Source organism: Lepisma saccharinum, chromosome 21 (genome assembly GCF_977018435.1).
Source record: "Lepisma saccharinum chromosome 21, izLepSacc3.1, whole genome shotgun sequence".
Classification (NCBI taxonomy): Eukaryota; Metazoa; Arthropoda; class Insecta; order Zygentoma; family Lepismatidae; genus Lepisma; species Lepisma saccharinum.
In genome coordinates, this window is record NC_139249.1 from 61,854,797 (window position 1) to 61,870,245 (window position 15,449).

At 42.2% G+C, this 15,449-nt stretch overlaps 1 long non-coding RNA gene across 3 annotated transcripts in view; it reads right to left on the reverse strand.

Annotated features, from left to right (window-relative positions):
• Nucleotides 1–7,310: 7,310 nt before the first annotated feature.
• Nucleotides 7,311–15,449, reverse strand: part of LOC146004346 (uncharacterized) — a 145,981-nt gene continuing 137,842 nt past the window's right edge. For all 3 annotated transcript variants that reach the window (XR_014443918.1, XR_014443917.1, XR_014443916.1), the window contains exon 4: nucleotides 7,311–7,992. This is a non-coding gene — a long non-coding RNA (uncharacterized LOC146004346). The remainder of the gene's footprint in view (nucleotides 7,993–15,449) is intronic.

Below are 15,449 nucleotides of genomic sequence, written 5' to 3' on the forward strand. Positions count from 1 at the left end.
GATGCAGCATTGGAATGGTTCGGAGCGTGCTTTCGCTGTGAAAGTTTTTTATAAGAACGGCGATAGTGTGACTGCAGCGCAAAGGGTATTTCGGCAGCATTGCCAGCTAGGACGTCATGTTCGTGTCCCATCGGCTCGTGTGATTACAACATGGGTGCGTAATTTCGAAGAAACCGGTTGAGTGTTGAAGAAGAAGCCCCCAGGTAGAGTTCGAGCAGTACGTATACCAGAGAAAATTGAAGCAGTTCGAGTTGCCATTCAGAGGAGCCCTCGCTGCTCCGTTCGACAACATGCATCAGGCCTAGTGTGTAGTCGAAGAAGCGTACAAAGAATACTGCATGAAATGAAGTTCCACCCCTACAAATTACAGATTGTGCAGCAATTACATCCTGAAGACCCTGTGTTGCGTAACAAGTTTTGCGAATTGGTGTTGGCTAAGGTTAACGAGGACGCCAATTTCCTTAACAATTTGTGGATGTCTGACGAAGCCCATTTCCACCTTAGCGGAACAAACAGGATTTCTGTTACTGGTCACAGGAATATCCTTGTCAGCTTCACGAGCGTCCATTACATAGCACCAAGGTTAAGTATGGTGTGCAGTGTCAAGTCATGGTGTTTTCGGGCCTTATTTTTGAGAAAGTGCAACAACAGTGACATCAGATCGATATGTTGCTATGCTTTGAAACATTCGTTGCACCGAAGTTGCACGCCGCACATCTTGTTACCGACAACATATTGTTTCAGCAGGACGGAGCCACTTCACATACTGCTCGACAGTCGATGCAGGCGATTCGCAAACCATTGCTGAACTGAAACAGAAGATTGCAGCAGAAATCACTGATATTCCTCGAGACATGATACAGCGGGCAATCCAGAGTTTCCACAGCAGACTTTCAGAATGTGTACGCCAAGATGGAACACATGTTTCTGATGTAATCTTTGAGAAGTAAAGTGACATTTAAAATGGCATTTAAATGTCATAGTTTATGTCATACTATGTACAGTGGTGGAAAAAAGTTCTTCCCCATAAGACTTTAATGGCAGTAAATAATGCCGGAAAGGTAGGCAACACACATTGCGCCTTTAGGTGATCGGGTGATTCTGTCTGTCTCAAGATCAACTCGTCTTTCATGCAATAGCCAACAGACACAGGAAATGTAGGAAAGTCACGTGACTTGTCAGGTGGAATGTTGTTCGTCATAAAATCGCCTTTTCTCAAGCCAGGTTGCAGAACCGAAAAGAGTTATAGCCTATGTCCGAAAATGATTCCCCTAAAACCGTTGAACGAAACGCTAAAATAATTATTGCCTTAATTACAAAGGCTACTATACTATATGTGCCGCAGTAGCTCGGTCGATAGGGAGTTTGATTACCATGCGAGAGATTTGAGTTCGATCCCCGTCTGGGGAGAATTGGAATTTTGTTCACCTGTTCAAGTGGATCCGGCGCTCACCCAGCATCGTATAAAGTGGGTACCTGTAGGAAACTTGGAGGGGGAGGTAAAGGCGGCCAGGGGCGTGGTGCTGATCACATTATCTCCACCTTCGGTCGTAACAAGAAAGTGTGGGACCCTAACTCCGCACCCCCTACACGCCTTCATGGCTTGGTTCAAAGCACAAGTAGCACTTTGCTTTTTCATTTACTATACGTCCCGATTTTGTCGGAACAGAACTTTCTAATTTCTACGTCGACTTTCTTCCAAGTTCCGTAGGGATGTGAATAGGCTAAAGTTTCTCTTGACACAATTCATCCATGTTATATTTCGTTATAAAAACCACGGCCGATATCCTGTGTGTGGGGGGAGGGCGCTATAATTCAAACATGTGAGGTGATACTTTTCTCACTACTCCATTCTCCGATTCTTCGAATCAGAAATAAATCTTAATTCCACACACTGAAAATGTAGCACTTCCTACATCTTAGCATGCAAATATCTAGCAGCAAAGTAATGTGTAGGCAGTAGGCACATAGTGGTTTGGATACCACTTTAAACTGTAGGTGAAATCGCAATTAGTCTTACTGTGCATAAAGTGGACTTAGACACCAAATCAACCATCCAACACAATCCCGTTATTGTCCAGATTATCGAAACTAGAAGCTTCGTCGCGAATAACATAAGCAGGAAGACAACGTGAAATAACCGAACAGAAACAGAACCTAAAACCTAGAACGGCTAGATTGGATTAAATCGACGATACAGCACGCGTTCTGAAATGAAGAAGAATGCGAAAGTTGAAGGACCGCGGCGATACACACACACACACTATTCCTCCCCTCAATGGTAAGATATTTTCTTCCAGAGAAGCCTTTACGTAGGCCTTCAAGGCCACGACGAGAAAGTGTTCTACATGCAATGACGGGACCAAAACACACGTCTAGTTTGATATGAACGCTGTGTTCCTCCTTATTTCGTACGTCATTGATAACAGAAACACGGGCCTCGATTGCTAACCCTAGTTTCGTACAGCAGACGCCTGTTTGCCACCCTTTGGTTCAGTGACCTTCGCTCGTAGTTAGCAAGAGTGAATGGCTCACCAGATACCTGTTGCCTGTGAACTTATACAAGAATAGATATTTCGTTAGCGTATGTAAGTATTGTTTCATCTGCAGTTATGTCAGTTAACGTTCGAATTGTTTCCTAATGGTTACGTTATTTATAAATTAGTTCTCGAGAGTGAGCTTTCTATCTATTTGCACGGAGGGAGGGGGGGTATACAGCCTGCATGTATTCCAAGACAAAAAAAAGAGTCGTAGAAGAGTAGTTAACAAAAAAGAAAGAAGAAAACGAAAATGTAAATGTTTAAATAAATTATTGTATAGATCGAGTGAATAATATTTTCTCACGGGGCGTCCTCGATGGCGTAATGATAACGTCGTCACCTTATAATCAAGGGATCCCGGGTACGATACACGGTGGATGCACGTAGTAGTTCGTATGTCATTTTAAACTGAAGGTCCAGTCCAGATTAGCTAATCTGTGCAGAAAAACTAAAAAGAAATTTTCACAGTGTAAGAAAATTTCATGTTCAACCACATACTAAAGGGAATACTTTTTTCCATGTTGGAGTTCACATTTATAGCATCTAACCAACACAATTACTAACCTGAACTCGAAGAAATAGTTGAAATGCAATAACGCAAGATTGAATGTCTCTGATGTTACTTCGTGCCGAATAATATGACGTGATATTATGATATGAATATATTAATAATATAATATGCCTAGTCATTCCATTGATTGATCCCAATTGGGCACACAAAATATGGTATAATGTCCACTCAAACCCAACCTTCGTGGCGGAGTGGTTAGTACAGCGCGCTACGACAGCATGGGTCCCTGGTTCGAATCTCGGCTTGGCCATGGGTGTTCTTGGTGAGTGTCCGTTAATCAATGTCATCATATCATCACTCATTACTCATCTTCATCGTCGCTATTTGCAGAAAGTGAAAGAATAGCGACACTAAATAACAAACATCAAATCAAATGGAACATCTTCACCGATTTAATTCTATACCGTACCAAATTCCTAGTTTATTACTGCATCTTGCTTCATTTTACAGCATCTCAATTATTTTCCTGTTCGAAATAAATTGGAATGTTGAGCAGTTGATTGTGCATTGTTTCGTTGTTTGGATTCTTTAATTAACGTCGGATTAATAGTTTTTAGACCAATCGTGACACAGGGAATCGAGAGCACAAAGGAAGGGGAAAAGACAAGAGAGACACCGTGGCTCTCTTTAAAGGTAGCATTCCTTGAACACGACTGAAGTGACTGCAGAATATTATGGATAAAATTTGTTTCGCTTTCTCCTTTTATTTCTGTTTCAGTTATTTTACTTCGCTTTTCTTCTACCACTCCTCTTAATCGTCTCGGTGAGGAAAAATTATATACTCGTGAATTGGACGATGGGACAAAAAATCTCTGCCTCTACCACGGTTCGAAACTGTGACCACAAAATATTGTCTTATTTTTAAAATTTACGCCAAATATGGTTTCACTCGTCTCTTTCTCAAGGCGTTCCATTGCCTCTCCGATGGCGTAGTGGTAACGTCTTCGACATGTAATCAAAGGCTTCCGAATTCAATACCAGGTAGAGGAACATTTGGTTCGGATTCCACTTTAATCTGTAGGTCCAGTGCATAAACTAGACTTAAGCAATTAACGTGTGGCAGATCTTGTTAAGAAAACAGTTGCTGAAATGTTCTTCTTGAGGCCACTTAGCACCCAGCTGTTGTTTGTTGTTGCTGGGGCATGAGTCATGTGACTCATGCTATCAATGCTCAATCCTTCCCGAGAACTCAGATCCTCCAGGCAAACTTAAGCGAATACTTTGTTATTTGGGTTGCATAAACAACAGGCTTTAAGACGTTACGAAATTCTAGGTCCCGTGGCCCAGGTAATTCTTTCTCCGACTGTACACCTTGGTTTATTTTTCAGTAGCATTGCCTATTCCGACGACATTGAAATATATGCATTCCTGGTGTGAAACTGTCACTCTACGCCTTAACGCGAACAAAATACAGTAAAAACTCGTTAATCCGGATCCCTATAAACCGGACTTCGCTTAATCCGGACAGGCAAAAAAAAACAGAATGCAAGGTTTTAAATGTGGCTAGAAGCACTGACTGCATTGTCGTATTGCTTTACATTTTACTGTACTGTAAAGTGTATTTAGGCCTATGCCCTTTAAATACACCATAATAAACATGTTTTGTTGCTTTAAACGGAGTTTTAATGCACTTTCTTCTGTTATTTTAGGTTATTTTAATTAATCCGGGCTTTCGTTAAACCGGTCAACTTATCCCCCATTAGTCCGGATGAACGAGGTTTTACTGTACTAAAACATCATTAATTCATTTCTTCAATTTTTCGCTAACTTAAAACTGCATCTTGCAACATGAGCATAGTGTGAGTCATTTTCTTGTTTATACAGAAAAAAATTGAGTCAATGTTGAAATTAAATTATCGTTTTCGATTTAGCGAAACGACCTTTTTCGTAAGATTAGCGAACACATTTTTTTGACAGGAAAGGAGATAGGAGGGGTTAGCTAACATGTAGCATAAGTTCCGATCGTGGAAGACGAGACTCGGGAGCGGCGCAAGGGGGTGCGAAGGGCTGCTTGCGCCCCTTAATCATCTTCCTAACCCCCCTCAGCACCCCTTTTTCAACACCTATATTTAACCAAAAACTCTTACAGTATCATATTATGACGTCGTCCTATTGAGCGCCGAATGTTAGGTATTGAAGTGTGGCCCCTGTTATTGTATACTAAGTACAAATTTCCCATTCCTAAGGTAAAAGCTGACGTTACAAGCAAGCCCGTACCCAGGATTTTTTTGACGGAGGTGCCAGATCCGTGTTTATATATAGTGCAGGGATATATATATATATACACAATATATATACAATATATATATATATATATATATATATATATATATATATATATATATATATATACATACACATACACACACATACCATCACACACACACACAAGAACCTTCCCTGCACGAACCAGCAATCACTTCTTTCAGACATGTATGCAGTGTACATAAACCAATACATCAAGATACTAAATGCAAGAGAAGGAATAATGATAAAAACGCACCAAGAATTCAAAAAAAAAAAAATGCAGAAGAAATTTGTATTCAGATCAAATCGTTGGATAATATGGTATGAATACTCCATAAACTGTCAATGTGCAAATGAGGCGTTAATATTAATGTAAAACAGTCTTTATGTGCAAATCTGATTTCACAAAACAATACCTCACAGGTCTACCTGTAGGGATAACCTTGAGAATTAAGAACATGAAGAAAGCAACTACTTCAACTTATCTTGAAGTATTGAACAAAAATTTCAAATATCTTTGTTCTTAATTCAACACAATACGCAAATTTAACTCCTTGCTGGGGAAGACAGAAGGAGTAAACATGGGTACCATTAGTTTCCAGAGTTCTCAGACAAATATAGAAACCTCCAAACCAGCAACCTCTTGGAATTTCTTGTTGTGTGACGTCATATTCTACGAAAATTAAATTCCTTGCTTTGTATAATGCATGTAAGCCAAGGACTCTCACTTGAACTTGGAACTTTTTTCTCACTATTCTGGCCAGTTACTAAGACTTCATTGCATTGTACACTCACAGGCAATAAAATGTGACACCTATAATCTGAAATACTCGCTTCTTTGCAATGTATTACGTATGTTACCTAACTCTTCGGCAATAAGTGGATTTTAATAGCAAATTTTCATAGGCATCTTCTACCACCGCCGTACGGTTAGGCCACACATATACGCTTTACAGAGAAGCGAGCATTTCAGGATCTAGGTGTCCTATTTCTATTGCCATGTACATTTAAATAACATTATACATAATGGTACTGAAAACGACCACAATGGGAGTACCAAGATCTGAAAGGAAAATAAATGAAACAACCTCTCCATTAGCATCAATTCAATAGTTGATTATTGATTAATTTGCTTTATTTTACTCCGCTTTTTGTGCCACTTTTGGCTAATTTGCTAAGATGGGGATGAGTGATTGCATGATGAAATTGATGAATGGACACTCGCAAATATCCATGCTAACCACTCCGCTACGGAGGCCGGCTCAATTCAATAGTGATAGTCAATTTGTCTAATGATACTTATGCTCCTCACTGTACAATTTACAGCAATTCGAACTGAGAACATTACTGTGGTAAACTGTATTACATATTCATCCATTTGTTAGTTGTATTAAATCAGTACGAATCAAGTTTTGATATCACAGTTGTGTCATAAACCTGACAAAAGCCGATCAGTGTTGCTGCAATAAGGTTCAAGTCCTTAGTTTCACCATATTTTCGTTAAGTCGTATTTATCGTCGTGACATCAGTGCCCTTTACGCTTTACGGTAATCTCACAGACACTAAACCAACAGACCTTTATGGGTAAACAAATGAAACGCTCCTTTTGCAAGACTATCGAGTGGTGTGACGCATGCTGAAGGGGGAAGAGAAAGAGAGAGAGAGAGAGAGAGAGAGAGAGAGAGAGAGAGAGATTGTGAATGAGAAAGGGGGCATGATTACTCAGGGCGAAATACATAGAAAATATGAATAAATTCACTCGGGCTATCGACCAGGTCAGTTCTGGAACTGTTTGATTTGATTTCATTTATTTCCATCAACTTGATCATACAAGTACAAATTGCACTATGATTTAGGATAGGTCAAGTACATTAATGTCTGATTTTGAATACATAGGAATTAACATATACTTATGTATCTATTAAAATAGTAATACAATAACATAGGGAAAGTTATAAAGTAATGTAAAACTAAAAAAAGGGTGAAGAAAAAGTTTTAAAAGTAATTTCCATTAATGGAAACTGTGATGTAAGTTATCTTCTGTACCATAAAACAAATATTTCATTAGCAAGCTCTTTACTTGCGATTCTTGAATTCCTCCGGCAATTTGTCATATGGTTTTACACCTTGAAATCCTAGACCATTTTGTGTTTTGGATGTTTGAACAGTTGAAAGGTGAAGGGAAGAGGTAATATTTGAAAATTACTGAAAATTTGTTTTGTTGAATTTGAGAGGGATACATTCCTTATTATTTTTAATATCCGTTTTTGCCAAATAATAACTTTCTGCATTTTAGGTGAACTGCCCCGGAAAGAGATACCATATGCGAGTACAGGTTGAATTTGTCCAAAATACGTACGTCACAGTCAGCACAACCGACACATCTGACATATCCACCTTTATGTGTTGCACCTTACTTCCTACAAGAATAACAAAATGTAAATATCGAAGGTAGAAAGGTTATTAGAATTATACAAGTAGAGCACATTTTAAGTTGTAAAGCACACCCACTGGAATCTTTTTAACGTTTTATGAGACTTTGTATACAGCAGCACCTGAGGTTCTCTAAGTCGAACAAAGACACTTGGCACTGACTGATGATTTTTTTTTAATTTCTGGAACTCTGTGTCGACTCTGAAAGAAAAGAATTTGAATTATTTTCAACGCAAACTTAGCGGGAAATGTAATCCGAAAAAAATAGACATTTATCACGTATGTAAGGCTTTTAGTGGGCCATGCCTAAAGACATCTGTAACCTTGTCTTGTGTAGTCAGAAAGAACCCTTGCTTTTCCTAGCCAAGTGACGTCAAGTTCTCTGATTAAACACATGAAACCCAATGATACGGAACCTGGAGTGACAATTAGGTTCCGAAATTTGGCGAGTATATTTTATTTTTGATTTTTTTATAGCTATTTCCAAGTAAGTCTTTAACACGGGAATAGTAAAGTCTTCTTCGACCACATTCCTTATCGTTGTGTACTAATTTTAAGTTTTTCTTCCTCAAAGTTTTCCGAGAGCATAAATAAAGTGAGATAACTGCTAGTGATTAAAGCAGTAGTAATTCTATTCTACATTTAAATAGAATAAATGTACAATAGAATTATCATTCCAGTCAACCTGTGCAAACACACACAAACACACATACATAAGCTGGTATATGTATGTGTGGTTTTCACTTTTAGAACAGCCCACTTAGATTTCAATTTTTAAGCCTTGTACTGACAATAAAAAAATACCCACAACATAATTGTGAATGCTTTCTTTCGAAAACTTTATGGCTATTATCAAGGTACTCTTTACACGTTTACAGAATATGTATAGCCTACTCCCGCAACAGTAAAGCATTGATTGATCTCATTCCATTGTTTTACACTTTCTTTAAATACTTTTTCTTCCTCATAAAGTTTTTCAATTTTAAAGAAAATCATATACCACCATGTAATGTAATGGGTTTACGGAAGCTTTAATTATTTTGGGTAGGGGAATAATGTAGGCCAGAAGAAAATTGTTGTATTTAGCTACTAAAATTACATTACCTTGTGTCTGACAAATTATAATTATTTGAGGGGGTTCAAGAGGTACAGTCATGGACACTTCTGAGTTCTAACGATCACACTGAAAGTTAATGGGATTGTTACAATCCAGATGTATCCGTGACTGTACAATAGAGATCAAAGGATTTAGAGAGTTTGGGAGGTACAACGTACTCCTGTACGTCCGGTTAGAGCGCCACTGTCTGCACGTACAGTCGGAAGCAAATTGCCGCTGTTGTGACATGAAAACACAAAATTTCTATAATTGATATTCCCTTTTGGCAGACAGGGCAGGAAATGGTAAAGATCGAAGGGAGAATTAACGATGCTCCTCAGGAAAGGATGTAAGCTGCAGAAATTTAAGCGTGCTTTTGAATAAATGTCTAACAAAGGCAAATTTCTCCTCACTGTAAAAAGCATTTAACTAGATATTGTTACTCTACAAGGTAACTGAAACGTGTCTGTGTTTTGGAACACTCTACCTATATTATAATCGGGAGACTAAGCACTCCAGTGTCTGTATTCGAACTGTTACTACTGCAGTATATATAAAACCTACTTGTACATGCTGCATTCCTCGAACTGGAGGCTGGATAGTTGAATAATTTGCCTTAGAAATTTTGGTGAGTTCAAGCTCACCCATCCCACCCCCACCCTAAGTCCCCTTGGGGGCCTCGTGGACCCGTCCAGGCCCAACTAGACCCCTTTGGGTGCTCTGGGCACCCTCGCCATCCTTCGAAGGCCCCGGGACCCTTAAGAGACCCCCGATTTCCCCAGGAAGGGGGGAAACTCAACATTACGGAGGAGATCCTGGACGTTGGGGAACTTCCAAGTCGAGAGGGACGTGGGGTACCTCCGACTTCCAACCCTCCTTCCCACCGGATCCCTCCCTCCGGGTGGGGATGAATGCCCCGGAGTTAGACGTTGTGTCGGGTTGTGTAGCGGAGGAGTGTGCCCGTAGGACGACCCGCCGTAGCGAGTGACGTAAGGGACGAGAGAGCAGCGGCGGCTGGAGGCTCCGAATAGGTGAAGAGCTAGCAGGAAGAAAATTCTTCCCTCAGCTCTTCACATGTAAGGGTCAGTCAGTGGAAGACAAGCTACCTCGCATATCTCGACGTGTAGATGCCGCTGCTTCACGAAACTCCTGCCAAACTCCTGCCACTTGAAGGAGGTTCCGTTGTCTGCCGGTAGATGGTAGTAGCGCCGTATGCTTGTGTGAAGCAGTGCTAGTGTGAGCAGGGGGGAGTGCAGACGTACAGGGCACGTCCGACATACCATGGAGAGCAGTAAGGTGAGTTTCTTGGTGACGAAAGGCGCTAGTACGCGGGACATTCAACGTCGAATAACGATAGTGTATGGGGAACATTGTTTGTCTCTGTCGCGGGTGAAGGAGAAGAGTCGGAAGTTTCGAGAATGAAGAACCTCACTGCAAGACGATCAACGACCTGGACCATCTCTCACTGTCGCAAATGATGAACTCATGCAACGTGTGAATGACATCATTCAACAGGATCGACTGCGTACAGTGGAGCACGTTGGACATACCACAGGGGAAGGTTACGGCACGGTGTGTAACAGCATGAAACACCATCCAGTATCGGAAGGTGTGTACGCAGTGGGTTCCCCACAATCTGACCTCAGAACAAGAGCTGTTTCGCATGGAAATGTCACAAGAGATGATCCTCCGGTACAACCAGGAAGGCAGCTATTTCCTCTGTCGAACGGTCGCGGGTGATGAATCAGTGTGCTGTATGAACCGGAAACCAAACGGCAAAGTCAGCAGTTTAAGCATTCCCACTCCCACTCGCCACCACCGAAGATATCGAAGGCTGCACAGTTCCCGCTGCCACGAGGTCCTCACATTGTTCTTCGACCACAAGGGGCACCTGCTCATCGAATTTTGTGAGAATGGTTCAACCGTTACTGGCGTGCAGTACACAGAAACTTTGATGGTCCTCGTCAGGCCATCAAATCCAGGATACCAGGTTTGCTTCCGAGGTTTATTTATTTAATTAAAGTTTCAGATACAGTACTGAAAGACCATTTTATACTGAAACTGTAGCAACAAGAAGAAAATAAAAACAATAATGAAAATAAATATAACAACAACAAAACAAGACAATACAAGATGGCAGACGAAAAAAAAATGTTACACGTTTATTCTTAGTGATTGTTGGAAACTGTGTTCTGACAAGAAAATATCGGTATTTACAGGCAGGTTATTATATAAGTGGGGGAGCCTATAGTAAAGAGACTCTGTAGGAGAGAGAGCCTTGTAACGGGAATGTGAACGAGCTTTACTTTATGGGTTGGCTGTGCGGGTACTCGTAGATGAAATTGGTTGACAAGGAATTTGGATTTAATTTTACCATTAATGATTTTATGCAAGAAATTCATGTCTGTTAGTTCGTGACGAGTGTGTGGTGATTGGATCTTCAAAATAGACATAATATCTGTTTTATGGAGGTGTCTGAGAGAAGGAATTCTATGGAGAGCAATTGCGAGAAAAAAGCTGAGGACAGAATCAATCCTGGAAAGATTAGTTTTAGAAGCCAATGTTCAGATGGGGGAGCAGTATTCAAGAATGGGAGAGATAAAGGATTTGAAAAATATGCTAATGGCTGATTGGTTTTGGATTTCAGGGAACCTGTACAGAATACCAAGGAGACGTATGGCTCGTTTAGTAGTATATGTAATGTGATCATTGAAGTTTAGCTTTTCATCGATGATAACACCAAGATCTTTTTGAGAGGAAACGTTTTTGATGGGAGAGTTTTCGACAGTATAAAGAGAGATCAGTTTGTTCCTTTTTAAGGAAATGGTGAGGCAGGAGCATTTCTGAGAATTCAATTCAAGTTTCCACTGGCGACACCACACAAGTAGTTCTGTAAGAGCTTATTGTAGGATTAGTGAATCGCGTTCCGATGAAATTTCTTTGAAGAGTTTACAATCATCGGCAAAGAGAAGTACATTTATGGGAAGAGAAGACAGTGTGTCGGGCAGATCATCCATGTAAACAAGGAACAAAAGTGGGCCTAAGGCACTCCCCTGGGGGACACCGGACAGGACGGGTAGAAAGCTGGAAGAGGAGCCAGGGAGGATAACACGCTGCTCTCGTGCATGCAGATAGTCTGTTAGCAAAGATAGAAGTTTAACATGGATGTGATATCTGGATTGTAATTTATGAAGAAGGAGATTATGGTTAATTTTATCGAAAGCTTTTGAAATGTCCAAATATATAACGTCAAGCTGGGAATTCTTTGAGATAGACTGAGTAGCATGAGAAAGGAATACCGATAGATTGGTCAAGTAAGAGCTGCCTGGAAGAAATCCATGCTGAGCAGTATTTATAAGGGGAGATGTGAACTTCAGCAACCTGTCTTTGATTATTTTCTCACAGATGATAGAGATAGGTGACAAAAGATGTTTCACGATAATGCACGTCCGCATACGACCAATGTTGACCGGGAGCTGTTATACAGATTTCGGTAGGAAACACTACAGTACCCACCTTATAACCCAGACATGTCAACGTACGATTATGCTATCTGTGAGCTGAAACGGGCACTGCGTGGTCACCGGTTCAACTCAGACGCTGAAGTGAAGAATGGATGAAATGAGTGATTGCATGTTCCAGTAACGACCCACTTTATTCAGGGCTACCACTGACCTACTGCCAGGGCGGTAGGACAAATGTCTCAACGCCTACGGGGATTACTTTTAAGGTGAGCACATAATTATATAGGGTGACCTGTTTTCAACTGACCTATTCCTCATATAATCTTGCAATATCTTCAGTCTGACAGATATATTATTCTAAAAACAACACTAACAAAATAAACGGATTGAGATAATTCTGTTTTATTTTCAACGAAACTTTCCTTTCCTTCCTCGATAAAAATAAATTTTGGCCTGTGAAAAACTTCCCTCAGGGCAGTGATTTGCATCAACAGAAATTCATTTTTCCACGTCTACGGAGAAAAATTCGAAGCATTAAAATTGGCTTTTATTTATATCGCGGAAAGAAAATAAAGTTACGTGGAAAATAAAATAGAAATCTCTCAAGTTTTTTTTTTGTTAGTGTCGTTTTCAGAATAATATATCTGTCAGACTGAAGATATTGCAAGATCATATGAGGGTCAGTCAGTTGAAAACAGGTCACCCTATATAACTATGAAAAACTATGCACCCACCTTAAAAGTAATCCCTGTAGATGTTGAGACATTCATCCTGACGCCCTGGCAGTAGGTCAATGGCACCCCTGTAGAAAGTGGGCGGTTGCTACAACAACCAATCACTCACTGCATCCATTCTTCACCTCAGCGTCCGAGTTAACCGGTGACCACGCAGTGCCCGTTTAAGCTCACCAAAGATAGCATAATCGCACGTTGACATGTCCTGGTTGTAAGGTGGCTGCTTGAGTTTTTTTAACCGAAATCTGTGTAACAGGTCTCGGACAACATTGGCTGTATGGGGAAGTGCATTATCATGAAACAGCAACACCCCCCCACGACAGCAAACTTGGTCTCTTGGATTTGATGGCCTGACGCGGGCGCGTCAAAGTATCTATACCGCACGCCGCCAGTAACGGTTGAACCTTTCTCACAAAATTCGATAAGCAGGGCTCCTTGTGGTCGAAGAGCAATGTGAAGAGCACGTGGCCGCAGGAACTCTGAATAGCTTTCGATGTCTTCGGTGGTGGGGAGCGGGGGTGCTTCCACAGCTGACTTTGCCGCTTGGTTTCCAGTTCATGCAGATGGCACGCGGATTCATCCCCAGCGACCGTTCGACAGAGGAAAACGCTGCTTTCCTGGTTGTATCGGAGGAGCATCTCAAATGACACTCCCATGCGTATCAACGTGTGTTCTGCGGTCAGATTGTGGGGAACCCACTGTGGACACACCTTCCGGTACTGGAGGCGGTGTTTCATGATGTTTAAGAGGTTGCCGTGACCTTCCCTTGTGGTCTGTGCAACGTGCTCCACTGTACACAGTAGATCCTGTTGAATTATGTCATTCACACGTTGTATGAGTTCAACATTTGCGACAGTGACAAATGGTGCAGACAGTGGATCGTTTTGCAGGGACGTTCTTCCTTCGCCAAACCTCAGACTCCACCCATTCACCCGCGAGAGAGACAAACAATGTTCCCCACACAGAGACGTAATTCGACGGTGAATGTATCATGTACTAGCGCCTTCCATCAGGAAACGCACGACCGTTCGCTGCTCTTCTTCACTGGCCTCAGTGATATGAGTGATATGTTCCTGGACGTCTACAATTCATACTCGCTCACAGTCACACTGCTTCACACATACATGCGACGCGACTGCCATCTACCGGGCGACATCGGAACTCCCTTTCAGTGGCAGGGAGTCGCGGAGCTGCAACATCTGCTCGTCGAGATATACGAGGTGACCTGTTCTCCATCGACCGACCCTCACAAATCAGAGGGTCCAGCCGCCGCAGCGAGAGCCTCCCCCGCCTCTCCCGTCTCTCAACGACACCAGCGACGACGAAGCCTTCCTGCGAGCAACACTCTAACCACTACGCCACGCCGACACAGCGTCGAAACTCCAGAAGATTCATCTCCACGCGGCACACGAGAATGGAAGTGGGGAGTTGTCACCAACGAGTGCTTCTCAGCAGCCACTGGTGCCTACGTCCTTCCCGGCCTGGTCTCATCCCCCGCTGTCCATTCGCCCCTCCGCAGTGCTGGCTCTCCCCCCATTAGGCCTGGCCTCCACGGAGACCGTTTCGGCCTTAGGGCCTTGTCCGAATCCGCAGCTGCTACCCTCCAAAGAACTGGCGTACGAAAGGTTTTCCTTTTGGAGGGAGATGCCGTTCTCGTCTTAATCTGCGTCATGGGCAGAGTTGGAAGGTGCTATGAAGTGCACAGTTTGTGTGACTCTTCCTAGCTGCAAGTTCGGAAGACTACTTGGGTGACGTTCCAACTGACTCCTGTCGGGAAAAAGCTGTAGTGGTTCTATTACACCTGGAACCGTTCGATTCAGACACCTTTGAACGGCACGGGGGAGGGGCACTTGAAGATTCGAACACGACCTAAGTCTCGGGTCAATTGTTACGGCGCCAGAAGAATATGTGCGGGGAGGGGGCGAATTTTTGTGGGGAATCATATTTAATACAGCACTAAATGCTACACAAATGATGCATGTTTGTGCAAAGTTTGTTTTATTCTTCGCACTTTTTCTTTAGGGCGAACAGGTCGATCGGGGTTATCCGCTCACTTGCTCCCTCTTCAGTGCTCGAAGTAGAACTTCCTAGCTGGGAGATGCTTCGTTACATTTTCTTATTTGAGAGTTTGCAATCCACCCGATATCGTCTCCGTCTTCCATTTCGAGCACTGACCCCCTGGCGCCTTCACTGTTGACCCCCCACGGGGCGATAAGTCTAGCAGCGAATCCTGCGGCCAGAAGAATGTCATAAAGTGGAAGTAGTGTCAGCTCAGTGTCCACTACCTCCACAGAGGGAATCTTGCGTCCAAGCGAGAAACCTCGATTGTAGGCGGCGCGGGCGGGGGAGATTCCAAGACTTGTG